The sequence below is a fragment of the Pelodiscus sinensis genome, chromosome 25, assembly GCF_052426305.1.
Source record: "Pelodiscus sinensis isolate ZL-2025 chromosome 25, ASM5242630v1, whole genome shotgun sequence".
Taxonomy (NCBI): Eukaryota; Metazoa; Chordata; order Testudines; family Trionychidae; genus Pelodiscus; species Pelodiscus sinensis.
The window spans coordinates 13,400,231-13,419,617 of NC_143076.1; the positions used below are offsets into that span (position 1 = coordinate 13,400,231).

General features: G+C 46.7%; 1 protein-coding gene across 3 annotated transcripts in view; it reads right to left on the reverse strand.

The window, feature by feature from the left end:
• TMPRSS5 (transmembrane serine protease 5) overlaps positions 1–19,387 on the reverse strand; it is a 245,350-nt gene that overhangs the window by 87,155 nt on the left and 138,808 nt on the right. For all 3 annotated transcript variants that reach the window (XM_089773315.1, XM_075909414.2, XM_089773314.1), the window contains exon 2: positions 1,101–1,195. The gene's annotated coding sequence lies outside the window, so the exon portion shown is untranslated. The remainder of the gene's footprint in view (positions 1–1,100; positions 1,196–19,387) is intronic.

Consider the following 19,387-nt stretch of genomic DNA (forward strand, 5'->3'; position numbering starts at 1 on the left):
GAAAAATCTATTCATCTGCCACCCTCCAGTTCTGGGTAGCCAGTTATGAGACTTTCTTAGCCAACTACGACCAACCCTCTAGGAAGCCCTGGATGTAGCCAACACAGCAGCTCAGAGCACAGCGACAGCAGTTTCATGGACACAGCCTCCTGGCTGCAAGCATCCGGAATAGCAAAGTAACTACAACTAAAGTGTCCCTTTGTACTTTAGGGCTACATCTAGACTGGTATGATTTTCCAGAAATGCTTTTCACGGAAAAGTTTTCCATTAAAACCATTTTCGGAAAAGAGCTTCTAGATTGGCGCGGAGTTCGCGTTATAACGATGCGCTTTTGCGGAAAAGCGTCCGTGCCAATCTAGACATGCTTTTGCGCAAAAAAGCTCAACTCGCCATTTTCGCAATCGGGGCTTTTTTGCGGAAAACAAATCTCAGCTGTCTACACTGGCCCTTTTGCGACAAAGTTCTGCACAAAAGGGACTTTTGCCCAAACAGGAGCAGCATAGTATTTCCGCAAAAAGCACTGATTTCTTACAGTAGGAAGTCAGTGCTTTTGCGGAAATTCAAGCGGCCAGTGTAGACAGCTGGCAAGTTTTTACAGAAAAGCGGCTGATTTTCAGGAAAAACTGGCCAGTCTAGACACAGCCTAGTTGTAAGACACGATGGACAGGACCAAATCTTTCCACCAGACTATTTGTCTCCCTAGCAGAATGATCCAAATGTGCAGCAATCTTCTCTCAATGTATCTCCAAATAGATATTCTCCTGTACACACGCATGCAGCACAATACATGATAAAAACACTCACAGAGAGTCACAGCACACTCCACTCAAGTGATGGCAGCCTCAGCCACATTCTTTAAGAACATACCTTTATGGATATATGCAGAGCCACAACCTGGTCCTCCAAATATACCTTTGTTAAACCTTGTGCCGTATCAGGCACTCTTACACCACTACCACCATCGGCCTTGCTGTGCTATCCTCCATTCCCTAATTTGACTCCAAATCCCACCACCTCTGGATAGGGGGCACTGTTTTACCATCAGCTAAAGTGGAGCACCTGCAGAGACACCACTCGAAGAAGAAGAAGAAGTTACTCACCTTGTGCAGGAACGATGGGTCTTCGAGATGCGTGTCCTTGTGGGTAATCCACTACCCACCCTCCTCGCCTCTACTTTGGAGTTCATCTCTGAGTTCTGTGGAAGAGAAGGAATGTAGGGAGTCACACCATGCACGTGTGCCAAACGGCATCACAAAACGACTAGTGCACGTGCACGGCATGGCCAGGCACTGCTAGCAAAAATCTCCAATTGCCAGTGCAAGGACACACCGACACCTAGGCTGTGTCTACACTACATGCCTCTGTCGGCAGAGGCATGTAGACTGGGTTGTAGGCAAAGGTAAATGAAGCCGCGATTTAAATGATCGTGGCTTCATTTACATTTACATGGCTGCCGCGCTGAGCCGACAAACAGCTGATCAGCTGTTTGTCGGCTCGCCGCTAGTCTGGACGTTCCCCCTGTCGACATCAAAGCCCTTTGTCGGCAGCCCCGTTATTCCTCGTGGAATGAGGTTTACCGGGGCTGCCAACAAAGGGCTTTGATGTCGACAGGGGGAACGTCCAGACTAGCGGCGAGCCGACAAACAGCTGATCAGCTGTTTGTCGGCTCAGCGCGGCAGCCATGTAAATGTAAATGAAGCCGCGATCATTTAAATCGCGGCTTCATTTACCTTTGCTGAATAAACAAATCTACATGCCTCTGCCGACAGAGGCATGTAGTGTAGACGTACCCCTAGAGTGGAGCAGCCACAGGGACACACATCTCAAAGAACCTTTGTTACGGCACAGGGGGAGTAACTTCTTATTTTATCATGATGTAGTTATGCAAGACCAGCATTAAACCTCCACCAGGAATGGATCTCACCTCACTTACCACCCAGTGAAACTACAGGGCTGTGTCTACATTGGCATCCCTTTCCGGAAAATGGATGCTAATGAGACACATCGCAATTGCAAATATCCCCCGCGGCATTTGCATTTACATGGCTGCCGCTTTTTTCCGGCTTGGGGATAAGCCGGAGAAAAGCGCCAGTCTAGACGTGATTCTCCGGAAAATAAAGCCTTTTCCAGAGGATTTCTTATTCCTACTTGAAAAAACTTGCCAGCTGCAGCCATGTAAATGCAAATGCCGCGGGGGATATTTAAATCCCCCGCGGATTTGCAATTGTGATGTGTCTCATTGGCATCCCTTTCCGGAAAAGGGATGCCAATGTAGACACAGCCCAGCGGTTTATCTCCAGTAGGACTTCAACGCAAGATGGCTCATGCGTGTTAGTTACCCCGTGGCACACACCTGCCTTTCTTTAGCAGTGAAGACAGGCACACCAAAGTTTGTTCTTATCTGCCAGCTGAACCGATGAAGCAGTCGCTTTGTGCGGTGACGATGACTAACGTCTCCTCCTTTGTGTGGAGATGGCAAATGGCAGGCAGCTGTTGCAAAAGGCTCTGGAGTAGACGTGTCCTGGGTCTGATCTAGTCTGACCATTCCAATGGTCTCCAATTATTTATTCTTTGCATTACGGTTACATTCAGAGACACCAACCAACATGGGGGCCGCTCTGTGCTGGGAGTGGCAAAGATGCATAACGAGAAACAATGACTGCCCAGAAGAGCTGACTTCTAAATCTCTGAGGGGTGGCTGTGTTAGTCTGTCACTGTAAAAACAACGAGTGGTCCTGTGGCACCTTAGAGGCTAATCAAAATCTACAGCATCATGAGCTTCCGCACTTCGTCAGATGAATTGGAGTGGAAAGAACAGAAACCAAGAGATATCTAGAACAGCAAAGAAAGTACCTTTCAATTGCAAGAGAGCTGTGTTAATGAGGCTAATTAAGTGGGCTGGATGATGTTAATGGCAGGAGAAATTGGCTTTGTAACGCACCAACCAGTTAAAGTCTAAATCGCAGTTATGCATTGCTATTGATTCACCTGAACCCCCTGCAATGAGTAGGGAGTTTTTCCTTAGCATTCAATGAGCATCGACAGATCAGACGGTCTGTAAATGAATCGTGGGGGAGAGACAGAAAAAGGGGGAAGTGTCTACGAGAACCCCTTGTTGCATCTGATCTTATCTGGCTCTGCTTTGTGAGAAGGGAGCCTGCAACCCACATTCCTGGAATCTAATAGGACGCAGGTGATGCATGTGGCTGGATTCTGTGAATTAAAGTTGTAAGGTCTCTGTCCTCGATGGGAAATCTCTTGAGATCAGAACTGATTTTGTCAGTTTTGCACAGAACCAAGCAATTGGATGAAACCCTTCTCCTCCTGCCCCTCTTTTTAATATTTGAGGCTCGTCTTTGACTGAGAAGGTAAAGTTTTGGGGGGCGGGACCGGCCTTTTATTAATGTTTGTGTAGTGCCCAGCATGACTGGGTCTCATTTAGTTAGGAACCTTGGCTTGTTCCCGTAATACAATAAATCATCATGTCTGGTGTCCTCATTTTCATGCTCTCCCTTCTGTCTGAGCTAACTGCGCTCAGCAGCCACTGCTGGCAGGAATTTCACACCCTTTCGTGGGCTTCCAAAATGCCACATGCTCTGGTCAGCTTAGGAAGCATTTTAGGTTTGTTCCTATGTGGTTTTAGGCTTCTCCATCACTTAAGCAAACCCTTGGACTTATCTCAGTTGGAACTCTCCCGCAGGATTGTTGAAACAGAATCACTTACAAATTAAAGTACTCTGAGCTCTTGCTCAGAAGATATCCGACATTATTCCAGAGCAGGTTGCACAAGTAGTAAGATTAGTCTGCTGCTGGGCTGCCCAAGCAAATCTTCTGTGTATTTAACAGATCTTGAAAATTGCAGACTAGCAACAAATAATCTCATCACATTTCAAATGAAAATCAACATTACTTAGAAGTTCCAGGTGGGTTTGCCCACAAAAGTTCATGCTACTATATATATATATATATATATATATTTTGTTAATCTCTAAGGTGCTACAGGATGACTCATTTTTTTAAAGTTACAGTCTTAGGCTACGTCTAAACAGTGGTGCCATTTTGGAATACTAGAAGTATCCCAAAATAGCTATTCCGCATCTTTAAATGTGCCCATTATTTCAAAATAGATTTTGAAATAACGGGCGTGCTATTTCGCCATCCCTGTAACTCTTGTTCCATGAGGGTTAAAGGACTTGTAGATAGTGCCAAAAAATAAATAATTTTGAGGTAAGGGTACTGTGCAGATGCACCCTACCATGGCTACTCCTCCAAGATTTTATAACCCCATTGATATTCCACCAGCCACTCACTTCCCCATTATAGAATATATATAGATATACACCTAACTCATACAGCTGGAAGGGACCTCAAGAGGTCATTGAGTCCAGTCTGCTGCCCTCACAGCAGAACCAAGTACCATCCCTGACAGATTTACCCCAGATCCCTAAATGGCCCCCTCAAGCATTGAACTCACAACCCTGGCTTTAGCAGACTAATGCTTAAACCACAGAGCTGTCGCTCCCCTATAATATGCTAGGGTTGGAGAAACCTCTGGAGGTCATCAAGTTCAACCCTCTGCCCTAAGCAGGACCAACCCCAACTAAATCATCCCAGCCAGGGCTGTGTCAAGCAGAGACTTAAACACCTCTAGGATAGCGATTCCACCACCTCCCTAGGGAATCCATTCCTGTGCTTCACCACCCTGCTAGTGAAATAGTTTTTCCTAATATCCAAAATTAGACCTCCCCCACTGTAACTTGAGACCTTTGCTCCTTGTTCTGTCATCCGTTACTCCTGAGAACAGCCTCTCTCCATCCTCTCTGGAACCTCCCTTTAGGTAGTTGAAGGCTGCTCTCAAATCCCCCCTCACTCTGCTCTTCTGCAGACTAAACAAGCCCAAATCCCTCAGCCTCTCCTTGTAGGTCATGTGCTCCAGCCTCCTCATCATTTTGATTACCTTCTGCTGGACCCTCTCCACTGTGTCCACATCCTTTCTATAGTGGAAGGTCCAGAACTGGACACAATACTCCAGATGTGGCCCCACTAGTGCCGAATAAAGGGGAATATTCACTTCTCTAGATCTGCTGGAAATGCTTCTCCTAATGCACCCCAATATTCCATTAGCCTTCTTGGCTACAAGGGCACACTATTGACTCATATCCAGCTTCTCAACCACTGTAATCCCCAGGTCCTTTTCTGCCAAACTGCTACTTATCTGCAGGGAAAATTCATTCGCAGCAGCACATGGGATGTGATATGAATCAGAGTTATAGCTGTCGCCAGAGAGGGGATGGGGGCTATTTTTTAGCTATGACACTGTGGCTTGCTTTGCATGCAGGCTGCTGAAACAGGAATCCAGGGGCCCGGATTCTCCTTTGAGCTCTGCCATTTATCCAGTGTGTGACTATGAGAAAATCACATGCCTCAGTTTTTACTTCTGACAACTGTCTGTCCTGTCGGGTCTATACACTCTCCAGGGCAGGGGCCATCTCTTGTGCTGTAAATGCAGGGCCGGCCCACAACATTTTGGCACCTGAGGCGGGGAGCTCAAATGACGCCCCTTTACCCCCTTGCTTGGGCCAAAACTTTGAAAGGTCTCAATTCTGCCTTCTTCCTGTTCTACTCCTCTCATAGGACTGCTCTGCTACCTACATATGCACCAGCAGCAGACACAATTTTCTACACTCTGGGTCCTAGTGGCCCCCTGCCCCCAGTCTGGCACCTGAGGCGGCTGCCTCAATTTGCCTCCTGGTAAGGCCAGCCCTGTGTACATGTGAGGCATCTAGCACCACAAGGCTTCAGGAGAGTCTCTGCTACCATCACAAGGCAAATAACAACAATGGTTCTCACCTTTAGTGTGATAAGACCCAAATGCACCACGGATGTTACAAACAATGGAACACAACCTATGGGGCCGGTGCCACCCTCCAGCAAGCACTCTGCTGATTACAGGGGGCAATGTGGGCCAATGCTTTTAATTAAGGGCCAGATGCTGTCACTGAACCACATAGGCTGTTTGACCTCATTGGGACTCTAAAAGGGCAGAGGAGATCCCTGTATTAGGGATGTTAAGGAGTAGCTGACTATCCGATAAGCAAATGCTTATCAGATAATCGACAGGATAGTCAACTAGTCGTTTCCCCCTCCTCTTTCTTCCTCTATTAGATAGAAGCAGCAAAGGAGGAAAGCAGCGGGTACTTTAAAGCGGCAGTGCCGCATGGAGTCCTGGGCTCCGAGTGGCGCTGCCGCTTTGAAATGCCACGGCAGTGTTTCAAAGGGGCAGCGCTCCATGGAGCCCACAATCAGCTGCAGCATTTCCACAGAACCTGGAGTCAGCTGTGGAGTCCCCAGCTGATCCTGGGCTCAGTGCAGTGCTGCCCCTTTGAAACACTGTGGCATTGGTAAGCCTATCGACTAATCGATTAGCCAATTACATGCTACTTAACATCCTTACCCTGTATCAACTGCATGAAGGGTGCCAAAGTTTGGATTTGTGTTCTCTCCCTTGCTGAAGGCTCACCCTTGGGTAACTGTACTGGATCAAACACATGCCCTAGGGCACAGCTTTTTGGAGCAGACAAGGATACCCAGCTCCTCCTCCCTCCATTGATTTTGCTGTTAAATGGTGCCATCTCCCCAGGTCCCTAGGGTATCACTGCCTCAATTTTCTCCCCAGACTCTCTGCATGCAAGGTGACTATGAGCTGTTTGCTAAGAACACCTCTTCCTAGCAGTGCTGCTCAGACCAATGCACCTAGAGGGTTTTAGCAAAGCAGACAGGGGTCCATCCCTAAGAAATTCCTTTCAGGCTGCTTAGGGCCGGGTGTAAATCTACCCCAATGAAGTCTCCCACACAGACTAAGCTCCCAATGTCTCATCTTGATGGGTGATGTGTGCACAAAGGGCTCTCACTTCTCTCTACACAGCTGTGTAAAGGAGACCTCAGTGCTGGCCAGGCTAGAGGTAAAGCCACTTCCCTCCCTAGTTTTACAGAGAAACACGCAGCAGGAGAAGAGCTATTTAAGCTGAAGGACAACGTTAGCACAAGACCGGGGGGGGAGGGGGGGGAAGATGACAGAACTGTCTGGCCCATGAGCAAGGTGAGGGAGGCAGCTTTGTGCTCACAGAAGGGGCTGGGGGCTTGCCTTCCCTCTCCAGTCCTCCAGCACTGCCTGGACCACACCTCAGTGGAACTCTGGGGGTGATTTTAAGGGGCTCCAGTCCATACTGATTCACCCCTGTTGATTCCCCAGGCCCCCATCAACTGCCCCATTTTCCCTGACACACACACACACACACACACACACACACACACACGCGCAATTGGTAGACCTGCACAACAACAACAGCTCATGAGTAAGTTTAAGCTGGAAATTAGAAGACTTCTGAGAAAGACAAAGAGGAGGAGGTAATTTTTATTGGAATGTCCCGTGTGAGTGAAAGAGACATGCTTACAAGTTCCACACAGCTCTTCCCCAGGTCTGGGCTTTTTGGTGATTTATTTCCCCAAGTTGTCATGGGATAAGAGGGAAGGTCCTCTCTTGGACTGATAACTGGTTAAAAGACAGGAAACAAAGGGTAGGAATGAATGGTCAGTTTTCAGAGTGGAGAGAGGTAACTAGCGGGGTCCTCTAACAGTTTGTACTGGGACCAATTCTATTCAACCTATTTATAAATGATGTGGAGAAAGGGGTAAACAGCGAGGTGGCAAAATTTGCAGATGATACAAAACTGTTCAAGATAGTTAAGACCAAAGCAGACTGTGAAGAGCTTCAAAAGGATCTCACCATACTAAGTGATTAGGCAACAAAATGGCAAATGGATTTTAATGTTGGTAAATATAAAGTAATGCACACTGGAAAAAATAATCCCAACCATACATATAATATGATGGGACTAACTTAGCTACAACTACTCAAGAGACAGATCTTGGAGTCATTGTGGATAGTTCTCTGAAAACATCCACTCAATGTGCAACGGCAGTCAAAAAAGCAAACAGCATGTTAGGAATCATTAAAAAAGGGATAGAAAATAAGACAGAGAATATCTTATTGCCTCTATATAAATCCATGGTATGCCCACATCTTGAATACTGCATACAGATGTGGTCACCTCATCTCAAAAAGGTTCCAAAGAGGGCAACAAAAATGATGAGGAGTTTTGAACAGGTGCCATATAAAGAGAGATTAAAGAGACTGGGAATTTTCATCTTAGAAAAGAGGAGACTAAGGGGAGATATGATAGAGGTCTATAAAATCATGACTGATTGTAGCCAGACGTAAATCCCCCATTTTACATCCATCTTTGTCTGCTTGAAACCATGCAGGGCACATAAGAGCAGGAAAACAGCATATTCTTTGAAAACCTTGGAGCAGGAGGTTTAGATATGCTGGCTCAGTGACCGTGACCAACAGTAAGCAAAGATAGGAGGGTGGTCAAACTAATTGTTGACCAAGAGGCTGTACATCGTGCCCTTGACTTAACCCATATTGATACGAACACATACCCGTCCACGGGGGAAGGAATCTCCCGCCCAACAAGAACATCCGGCAGTCCTAATTTAGTTATCTTCCTCTCTTACAAGTGTAAATTAACTTGTAACCTGCTTGTAAGAACTGGCACCACAAAATGGACCAGTAAAATTTGGCCTCTTAAGATAAGAAAGAGAATACGGGCCCCTAGGGGTATAAAGATGAGTCCAGCAGCACACTTGCTTTGTGTGTCAATCTACCATCTATCTGCTGGTCGGGTTTGGTGTTTGACCTCCCGAGGTTCCAGAGGGGACGCCCACCTCGTATTCGTCTTTCCGAGGAATTGAGAGACCGGCCCTGGCCTGACACGCTGGAGTCGAGAGGCACAGAAGGGGGTAAAAAATTGTACCTGGATGTGGTCCTTTGTTTAAGTATATATACACATAGTATTAGAGCTCTTTAAAGATTAAGCTGTCATTTGGTACCATTATTTCTATTTTCTATGTTTACCTTTTTCCTGTAACCATTTTAAGATCTATATTTTGCTAATAATTATGAAATAGAGCAATAGCCATTGTAACCATATGATTTATAAGTTCCTTTAATAAACCTGTAACTGTTTAAGTTTTAACCTGACTCCTTCAGTTGCTGTAATAGAACCAAGCACAATTTAAAAGAACTTCAGCCGGTCATAAAGGGACAGACATAGGGAGAGCTTGGGCGTTTGGATCTGTGTCACTCCCAGGTGACAAGATCCGTTGGGGCACCTTTCCAGCCTTTCCCAGGCTGCCCGCTGCGAAGGAACTTTGTGTTCTAGCAGTTAAAATCTAAGGTGTAATAAGCTCTTCCTACACACTGGGGCGTCTGTTAGCCTGTTTGGCTACCCTCTGCGACGGGACCTCGGTCCTAGCAGTAAAGTCACGGACGTTAAACACTCGGGGCTCCTTTCAGCCTTCTGGGCTTCCCGCTGCGACGAGACTTCGTGTCTTAGCAGTTGAAGACTTAGGAGACATACCCACACACACTGCCCTGACCGTCGGCTGACACTGATATGGAAAAAGTGAATAAGGAAAAATTATTTACTTGTTCCCATAACATAAGAACTACGGGGCACCAAATGAAATTAATAGGCAACTGGTTTAAAACAAACAAAAGGAAGCTTTTCTTCCTTCAGCACACAGTCAGCCTGTGGAACTCCTTGCCAGAGGATGTTGTGAGGACCAGTACTTTAACAGGGTTCAAGAAAGAACTAGATACATTCATGGAGGTTAGGTCCATCAATGGCTATTAGCCAGGATGGTTAGGAATGGTGTCTAAAGTCTGTGTCAGAGGCTGGGAATGGGTGATGGGAGAGGGATTGCTTGAAGATTCCCCATTCTGATCCCTCCCTCTGGGGCATCTGGTATTGGCCACTGTTGGCAAACAGGATATGGGGCTAGGTGGACCTTTGGTCTGAGCCAGTCTGGCTGTTCTTATGTTCCCCCCATCCTGTCTCTCTCATGTCCTGGGACCAAAGCAGTTACACCACGTTCACAAACAAGGGTTCTCACTCTCAGAAGGGAAGGAGGTTCTGGAACAGCCTCCCAGAGCAAACACCCTATGTGGAAATGTAGCTTAGTTCAATGTACCAAGGGATTGTTTGCAATAGCAGAACTGGCCTCCATAACACAGGTGGGCCCTTTCTAGTGGTATGGCTGGAGTTCTTCAACCCTTCCTGCTCTTATGTGCATTTTCAATTGTTCTCTGGGAAAAATAGCGAATCTACACTCAGGCTATGTCTATACTGTAGCCTCTTGCACAAAAACATATGCAAATGAGGTGAAGCTTGGAATATTGCTGCACCTCATTTGCATAATTAATATGGCTCCATTTTTGCGCAAGAGCCATTTTTGCATTTTTTTCAGGAAGAACGTCTCTTGTGCCAGAGAGGTTTTTTGCTGTGTAGACAGCTCCTTTTTGCGCAAAAGCCTCTTGCGCAAAAATGGAGCCTAATTAATTATGCAAATGAGGTGCGGCAATATTCCACGCTTCGCTTCATTTGCATATTTCTTGTGTCAAACGGGCGCAGTGTAGACATAGCCTCAGACAATAAAATCCCTATTTTTTTGCAGCACAGTAAAGGGGTATTTTTCCTGTTCCTCTGGGGGAAAAGTGCAAATGGTAAAATCAGCACCTTGAACTGAATAAAGCAGTATGATAAACATTTTCCATTCCATGCAAATGCTAATGGAAACTGCCTGGGTACAGCTCCATCCATCGACTTGAGAGAAACACGACCCTTGAATAGTTCAAGATGGAGTCTCTGTGGGTCCAAGGGTGAGAGCAAAACTTCAGAGCAGGCCCCTGCTACTTGCACGGTTGTTCTATTAACTGGAGATTTAATTAACTTATCTCACAGCCCCAAAGATTGGAGACGGTAGAATTTTTTCGTTGGCCAAGAAAGCTTTGCTGGCAGCAGTGCTTTCTTGAGTGCTCAGGCTTCTAATAAAAACATCCCTCTGGAAATATGGTAAATATCTCCACAACCCAATGTGAATTTGTTACTGAAGCAATTAACGTCTCCTTGTTTATTAAGCTAATGCAAGGAAGTCAGTTAATGTGAGCAATGGCAGGTCATTATGAGCCTAAGGATAAGTCAGCCTGCCCATGCTTTGGCTTATCAATTACCAAGAGAAGCTTCCACCTAATTCATCAGCCAGCCTCAGCACATTGCAGCTGTATATTCCCCTCCTCTCTCTCTCCGCAAAGGGAGAGGACATAGGTAGGTTTTCCTGAGGGTTAGCGATAAGAAGGCTGGGCTTGATTGGAAAGTATATCACACACACATATCAGCAGAGAGACTCATGCTCTCTCGCCTGCGCCATTCCCTTTAGCGCAGGGGTGGGCAATAATTTTTGCCTGGGCCATCCTGGAAAGGGTGGGGCCTAAACAGGAAGGAGCGGGGCCTAAATGGGAAGGGGCGGGGCTACCCCACCCCCAGACCATGATTGGTCTGGGGATGGGGGAGCCCCTTTGCCCCCCCTTCTCACTAGGCACCCATGCCCTGGAAGAAGCTTGGCACGCTCCCCCACCCCCAAGAGTACCAGGGCCTGGGGCGGGGGAGCACACGAAGCCTCCTCTGCTCTCCCCACTGCCCTGCAAGCAGCATGCGGTGTTTCAAATGCCACACACTCCAGGCAGGGTGAGAGGAAGCTTTGCGTGCTCCCCAGCCCCAAGCCAATTGAGGCCTGGGGGTGGGGGAGCGTGCAAAGCCTCCTCCGCTCTGCCCCCGCCCTACGGGCTCCTCGCAGGGCGGGGGCAGAGCAGAGAAGGCTTTGGGTGCTCCCTCGCCCCCAGGTCTTAATTGGTCTCCACAGGCCGGTTCCACTCGCTTGGCAGGCCGGATCTGGCCCGGGGGGGACCTTTTGCCCACCCCTGCTTTAGCGATTGCCACTGGGAAACCTGGAACTTGCTCAGCTGTTAGCCCAAAACTAGGCTCAGTCGTCAACATCAACCGAGGTAGCCCAACAGTGAGTTATAGCTCAGTACAACTCAAGAGTCCTCCAAACTGGCCTTATCTGTTACCAGGAGGTGCAGCTCCCAGCACACACGGCTCAAATTCTCTGCTGGGATAAACAGCCCTCACACCATTGCTCCCTGCAGGTAAAGGTCTCCGGGGGGCAGATGGAAGGAGGAGCACTGCAGGATGGGAATGGGGCAGCTGCAGGCTGTACCTGCTTTAAGGATTAAATCAGGGTCTAGAGGAGTGAGCTCTGAGACATGGCCAGTTTCTTCACTCCCACTCTCCCCTATAGTGACCGAAGAGGCAGACATATCCACATTTCCAAAGGATAGAGATTACATGGCCTGTTTTGTTTATCTTGGCTTAGTAACTTTATTTGACGTTTCTGTTTTCACTTGCAATCACTTAAATCCTACTTTTCATGTGTAATAAAACTCTTTTGTTTATCATCAAGCCCAGTGTAAATAATTGCTACTCAGGGGAGCAACCACTGTGCACGTCTCTCTTTATTTGATAAAAGGAGCAAACATATGAGCTTTCTCTGTGTAAAACTTCTGTACCGAATAAGACTGATTTGTTCAGGGCTTTGGTCCCTTTTGGTGGTTAGGTTCCCAGGTGCTGTCGTCAGCCTTATAGCTGAGTCCTCCCAGAGCAAATCTGGTTCAGTGTCTGTGTTGCTCTTCAGGGGGACAACAACCCCAACTCTGTGCCTTGTCTGGGGGAAACTAGAGCTTCTGTCCCAGCAGGAGAGAGGTGTGGGGAGCCCCAGAGGGCAGGAAGGCGGACATCAGAGGCTTGATGAGCACACTGGATGACAACTCCAAGGGAAGGCCTATGATTCAACCCAATAGACGCGTAGCTAGGGAAACAAGTTTCACAGAACAGAGCTCCACCAGCCTCGGGGGTCTCTGGGCACAGCCTCTGGGTAGTCTATCCCCAACGAATGACACAGCAGTTACATGGAAGAAGCTGCAGAGAAGTGCCACAAAAAACAGTGCGGAAAAAATGCAATACAGCAAGAGGCTGAAGGAGCGCTAGCTTTTCAGCTGCTCAAAGAGGTCACACGCTGACTTCATTACAGTGCATAAGGTCCTCTCCAAACAAACAGAGGCCAGAGTGACAAGGACTAAGAAACTGAAGCCAGACCAACTCCATTTAAAAATAAGGCACAATGTTTTAAAAACCTCGAGGGTGATTAACCATCGGAACAGACTACTGAAGGGAGCAGTGAATTCTCCAGTCTTTTGAAATCATCGTGTCAAGACTGGATGCCTGCCAAGAAGAGATGATTTAGTCAAACAAAACTTAATGAGCTCAATACAGGGGAAGCAGGAATTTAATCGCCTGTTTTATGCTGCAGATAAGACTAATGATTTAATGGCTTAAAGTCTATGAATCAATGCATCTATGGAAAGTAGCAAGGGATCATTTCACTGGCAGATTTTGGCTTGTACTCTGGTTTGAATGAAGCATAAGAACAGCCATAATGGGTCAGACCAATGGTCCATCTAGTCCAGTTCCCAGTCTGATACTGGCCAGTGTCAGATGCTTCAAAGGGAATGAACCAAACAGGGCAATTTTCAGGCGATCCATCCCCTGTTGTCCACTCCCAGTTTCTGGTTTACGAATGAACACCCAGAGCATGGAGTTGCATAAGAAGCGGATTATAGAAGGGCAAGCTAGAGCTAAATCATATTCTTTCCATCTCTGCTTCGTCTCTGAGTTTGGAATCTGAATTCCCAGCTGAGATTCAGAGAAACATCCCTCTCCGGATGGCTGATGGGGTTTATTTATGAATAATCCAACAGCAGGAGAACATTTCCACCCATCATAGAACGGTCACCAGATCAAAGTCAGTTTTCTAACGCACCCGTTGCCATTACAACAGAAGAGGCTGTTTTATTTCCTCTCCAAAAAAGCCAGCCTGAGAAAACTCAGAACTGTGAATGACCAAATCTCATTCTGCAGTGTGGAATGGAAGGGGAAATTTACCAGGCCAGATCTTTAGCTGGGGTAAATCTGAGTGGCTTTGCTGACTTCTGCACACATGTAACATTTATGCCATCTCGGTGAAGTCTAGCTGTATTAGCAGGGCTCACCAAACTGCGACGAGCCCCGCTCGCCAGCCACGCTGTCCGGCGATCTCCACATGCACAGATCGTTCTGCGCATGCGCAGATCACCTGAACCCGGCTCTTCCGGGATACAATCTACTCGCCACGGGTGAGTAGATTGTATAATTTGTCGAGCCCTGTGTATTAGGCCTCTTCACGTAGCCTGTATCACGTATCCTCCACCCACTAGTGCTCTCACACCCTCTTCTTCCACACCTTGTCTTCTCAGGGAAGAAGATGTGGCTTAAATAAGCTGTGTTCTTTCGCAGCGCAAACACATGGCAGCTCCCTAGCAGGGCGTGCAGAGCGACGAGAAGTTGCGCTGCATCTCATCAGCGCCAAGAAGGCTTGGATAGTGCCCGCGTTGGAGACCCTCCTGTGAATGACTCACCAGAAAGTGCGACCAGGCGAGGAGGAGAAAAAGGGAAAGATGGAGCATGGTGCTTCTTCCAAAATAAAGGGAGTCTGAAGCCTCCAGAACGGAGCATGTTGTTAAATTGTAGGGCTGGAAGGGATCATGAGAAGACATCTTAGTCCGTTCTCCCACACTGAGGCAGGATTAAATAGACAGGATAAGGATTGAAGTCCAGCCTGGCCAAAGAGTTCGCAGGGCCCAAGGCAGCACGCTGTGTTTGGCTGAGCCGCACAGCTGTGCAGCTCCCAATCAGGACAGCGAGTGAGTGGCCAGGGCTGTGAGCTGGGCAGCGTGGTGCCCTGAATACACAGTGCTCAAGGCAATTGCCTCGCTCGCCTTGCCCAAAGGCCGGGCCTGCTTGAAGTAATCCTGGTAAGAAAGAGCCAAATGAATTGGGAAAATTAAGAATCCTCTGAAACTTGAGCCATTTCTGATAGAGGAACCTTGAAAAGAACTACCTGAAGAGGGATGGTCCTGTCAGTGCCAGAGTATTTCTGGCTGTGGTAGGGACTGGAAGTTCCCAAATCCCCTATAAAGGATGTTAGAGATGTAGCCGTGTTAGTCTGGTCTAGCTGAAACAAAAACCAGGACTATGTAGCACTTTAAAGACTAACAAGACGGTTTATTAGGTGATGAGATTTCATGGGCTCATGAAAGCTCATCACCTAATAAACCATCTTGTTAGTCTTTAAAGTGCTACATAGTTCTGTCTTTTGTTTCCCCTATAAAAGGGGATTTCTAACCATGGGCAGAAGCAGGATAATGTTAGAAAGTCTGCTCCTTAGAAAGTTCCAGCTAAATTTGGCAGTACCGCAGAGTTCATATAGCTCGGACAAGATCCCCTTCCTGGGTAAAGCATGTCAAAACATTTGCCAGATGTTAATGTTCACCAATTGGCTTCAAGGCAAAAAAAAAAAAAAAAAAAAAAAAAGTTCCCATACTAAAAACATGCCGTAATCCTAGCCTCCAACATTACTATTCAGTATTTGATGGATTTAGCCCAACAAAATTGGGCAGAGAGTTTATCATGGTGAAAGGACATTTTCACCTTTGCTTATTATTTAGATGGGAAAAAGGAGAGGCCAAGAATGAAACATTTTGCTTTTCACACTCCATTTTGGTTGGTTTCCAAGGCATGAAGGTCTCTGGTTGCATAGATCCAGTTGTGATGGAAGCCCATGAGTGACAAACCTATGCTATGGCATTTGAAGAGCTCAAATACCCCTCTGAAGTTATGATCCTGCCCTATTGAAGTTAATGGGATTTCTGCAGGTACATTTCTAACTTACTAGCACAGCCTGGCTATATCTAGACTGGCATGATTTTCCGCAAATGCTTTTAACGGAAAAGATTTCCGTTAAAAGCATTTGCGGAAAAGAGCGTCTAGATTGGCACGGACGCTTTTCCGCAAAAGCATCCGTGGCCAATCTAGACGTGCTTTTCCACAAAAAAGCCCCGATTGCCATTTTCACGATCGGGGCTTTTTTGCGCAAAACAAATCTGAGCTGTCTACACTGGCCCTTTTGTACAAAAGCTTTGCGTGAAAAGGACTTTGGCCCGAACGGGAGCAGCATAGTATTTCCGCAAGAAGCACTGATTTCTTACATGAGGTCATCAGTGTTCTTGCGGAAATTCAAGCAGCCAGTGTAGACAGCTGGCAAGTTTTTCCTCAAAAGCAGCTGCTTTTGTGGAAAAACTTGCCAGTCTAGACGCAGCCCCTATGTCTTTGTTATTAGCTGGTCTACATAAGAGGAGGAGTCTACTACAGCCGCCAGCTACTGGAGTTGTTGCTTTAGTAGAACTGTAGAGCCTCCTGCTTTTAAGTTATAGAGAGCCTGGGTGCTAAGTCTGCTGATGCCAAGCAGATAACTGATGACAAAACCAAATTCCCAGCATATAGGTAGAGAACTTGATTGTAATGCCTCTCCTTTGGGCACGTCCACACTATGCGGTTTTTAGCAATAAGGCTGTGTTGACACAGCCCTGTTGCTAAAAGTCGGCATGTGAAAACACTGTTTGCCTGCACTTTTGCTGACAAAAATCCTTTACCCCTGACCATGCAGTGTCACATTTTCCCTTCCATTTCATTTTCATGAGGGGTTAAGCACCTCTGATGACAACATTTTCATTGATCAAGTGCAAGTGTTGATCATGTAACCCCCTAAGTTACATGAGCTCCACTCCCTACAAGCAATCGGGGTTGATTCCTTCATGAAATGCTTTGTTTCCTTTAAAGACAACATTCTTAGTAAATCAAGATTTGGGAAGTGCAAAGATGAAAGTGGATTTTCTCCCCAAAAGCCTTCAATACCTCTCTCAGTCCAGACTTGCTTGATTTCTAGGCTGGTTTCAGAATAATTTGTCATTTCAGGCAGCAAAGCTAAAAATTGGGTTCTAATGGAAGGTGAGGCATTCAGTTGCTAGACTCTCCAGTACTCTCTCCCAGGAGGTTTTGTGCAGAGAGTTCAAAGAGCAATTCACTTTAAAAGGCTGAAGCACAGCAGAAAAGGAGATAGTTTTAAAGCACCAAACCTATCTCCAACCACAGAGGGGGGGTGTGTGTATGTGTGGGTGGGGGAGAGTTGCGGGAGGTGTGAAAGGTTAGAACAGGGGCCAGCATCGTACAGCACGTGCCATAAGTGGCACACACAATGATATTGAGTGGCACGTGGCTGCCTCCTAGGTGGTCCACGGCTCAAGTGCAACCCACTCCCCCACACAGCAGGGAGCCCGTGGTGAGGTTCAAGCCTCGTGGCCACCGTGCAGCATGGCGTAGGGGCCAGGCAAGTGGAGCGGACAGCATGACCCTCAGCTGGGCTCTGTGTCCCTGGGGCTGCCCCTGCCCAGCCTGGGCACACAATCCCGGGAACTAAGGGCTCTGCATGCCCCAGACTTGAAGTCGCAGCCTGCAGGTGACGGGCGAACCTTGGGCAAAGGGCTGGGCCAGGCAGGGAAGTGACTCTGCCCCCCGGCCCTTCCTTGCGGCCACCCAGGAGCAGCACTGGGGCAAGTCCCAGGGCTGCTACCCTGCCAGTGTGTGCACCGGGGCCACAGGGATGTGGGGCCAGGAGGGGGGTGAAGGAGGATGCGGCGCACACTTGAGGCAACCGAGAGAGATTAATAAAGCTGCTAAAATGTAAGTAGGACTATTATTGACTTTAAAAAAAAATCAATGGCACGCAGATCTGTAAATAGCAGTGAATAAGGGTATGTCTAGACTGCACTCTAAAATCAAAATAAGATACGCAATTTATGCTACACAAATTGCGTTTCTTATTTCGATTTTATTTTGAAATAGGCTATTTCGAAATTTGGCACCCCTACACTGCGCCAAATTTCAAAATAAAGCACTAGTTCGAGACATCCCTTATTCCTTGTGGAACAAGATTTACAGGGATGCTGAAATAGCGTGTCCAACAATTTAGAAAATTATTTTGAAATAGCGGACGTGTTCCTTGGACATCAGGCAGCTATTTCAGGATACCTCTGGTATTCCGAAATAGCCTTGCAGTCTAGATGTACCCTAAGTTTAATCTTGTTGGCCACTTCTGAAAGGTTGCTGACTTCTGGGTTAGAATTTTTTGTTTGTTTGTTCCTGCAGTTCCCCTATGTCTTTGGAGCAAGCTGCTTGTAAAGACACACTGAACCTGATTCTGTGTCTGTATAACTCCATTCCAAATCAGTGGAGATGCACCAGCCTCAAACCAGTGAAAGGCAGAGAGTCAGACTATTTGAGCATTGAAAGCCTTTTCCAGGGTGCTGTGCTTTGATTATCCACAGGCTGTAGTTAGCTGTGTGTGTAAGGGTATGTCTGCCCTCTTTTGAGAGAGGGATGCAAATGAAGACATTTGAAATTGCAAATGAAGCCAGGATTTAAATATTCCATGCTTCATTTGCATATTCTTGTTATGGCACTGTTTCAAAATAGGGCTATTTTGAAATAACAGACGCTGTTAAGACGCGGTTATTCCTCATACAATGAGGTTTACCAGTTATTTCGAGGGAAGGGTTTTCTTTCAAAATAACTGTCTTAACAGTGTCTTATTTCGAAATAGCGCCATAATGCAAATATGCAAATGAAGCATGGGATATGTAAATCCCGGCTTCATTTGCAATTTCGAATGTCTTCATTTGCATCCCTCTCTCAAAAGAGGGTGCAAGTGTAGATATACCCTATTTTATCAGCGGTCTAGGCAGATTCTCTGCTCACTTCCACCAGATTTACACAGGGGATAATTTCATTGACAGTAGTGGTGTTATTCCTGATTTGCACCTATGTGAGAGCAGGATTAAGACCAATGAATCTGTGTTTTCAATGCCTTACAGGGCTGTTGGTCAGGCACATAGGCACACTTGGAGAGCTTTCTCAATGTTGCCTGACTACAGCCAAGATTTCAGGTATGCCATATGGGAGTGTCTTCATCCACAGTATACTTGTCCCAAGCAAAACAAGGCAGCGCAATTACTGTGCTGAGAGTGGCTGACCAATCTTGATTTCCATATCAAAATGGACAGGAGACAGGGTTGTTACTTCTTAAGATTACCAGCCTCATGATATTTTCTTCAAGCCTCAGCTTGTGGAGTCCTGCGTTTGAGACTCAGAGAGGTAGCAGTATTTGTCTGTTTCAGCAAAAACAGCCCAGTCACACCTTGAAAACTAACACATTTTTTATGCTTTCAAGAGAGAGAATTGACTTCCTCAGATGCATTTGAATTCTAGCCCTCTGGTTTGGGGAGAAATGGTGAATCTTAAAAATCCTAAAGGCTTCAAAACCAGAAACCCAACATCTCATGATTTTGGTGGGCCGAGCTCATGATTTTTGAGCATGAAAGGTTTCATGCTGATTCTAGTCAATCAAGCTCTCATGAGCTAAGAAGTCCCAGCCT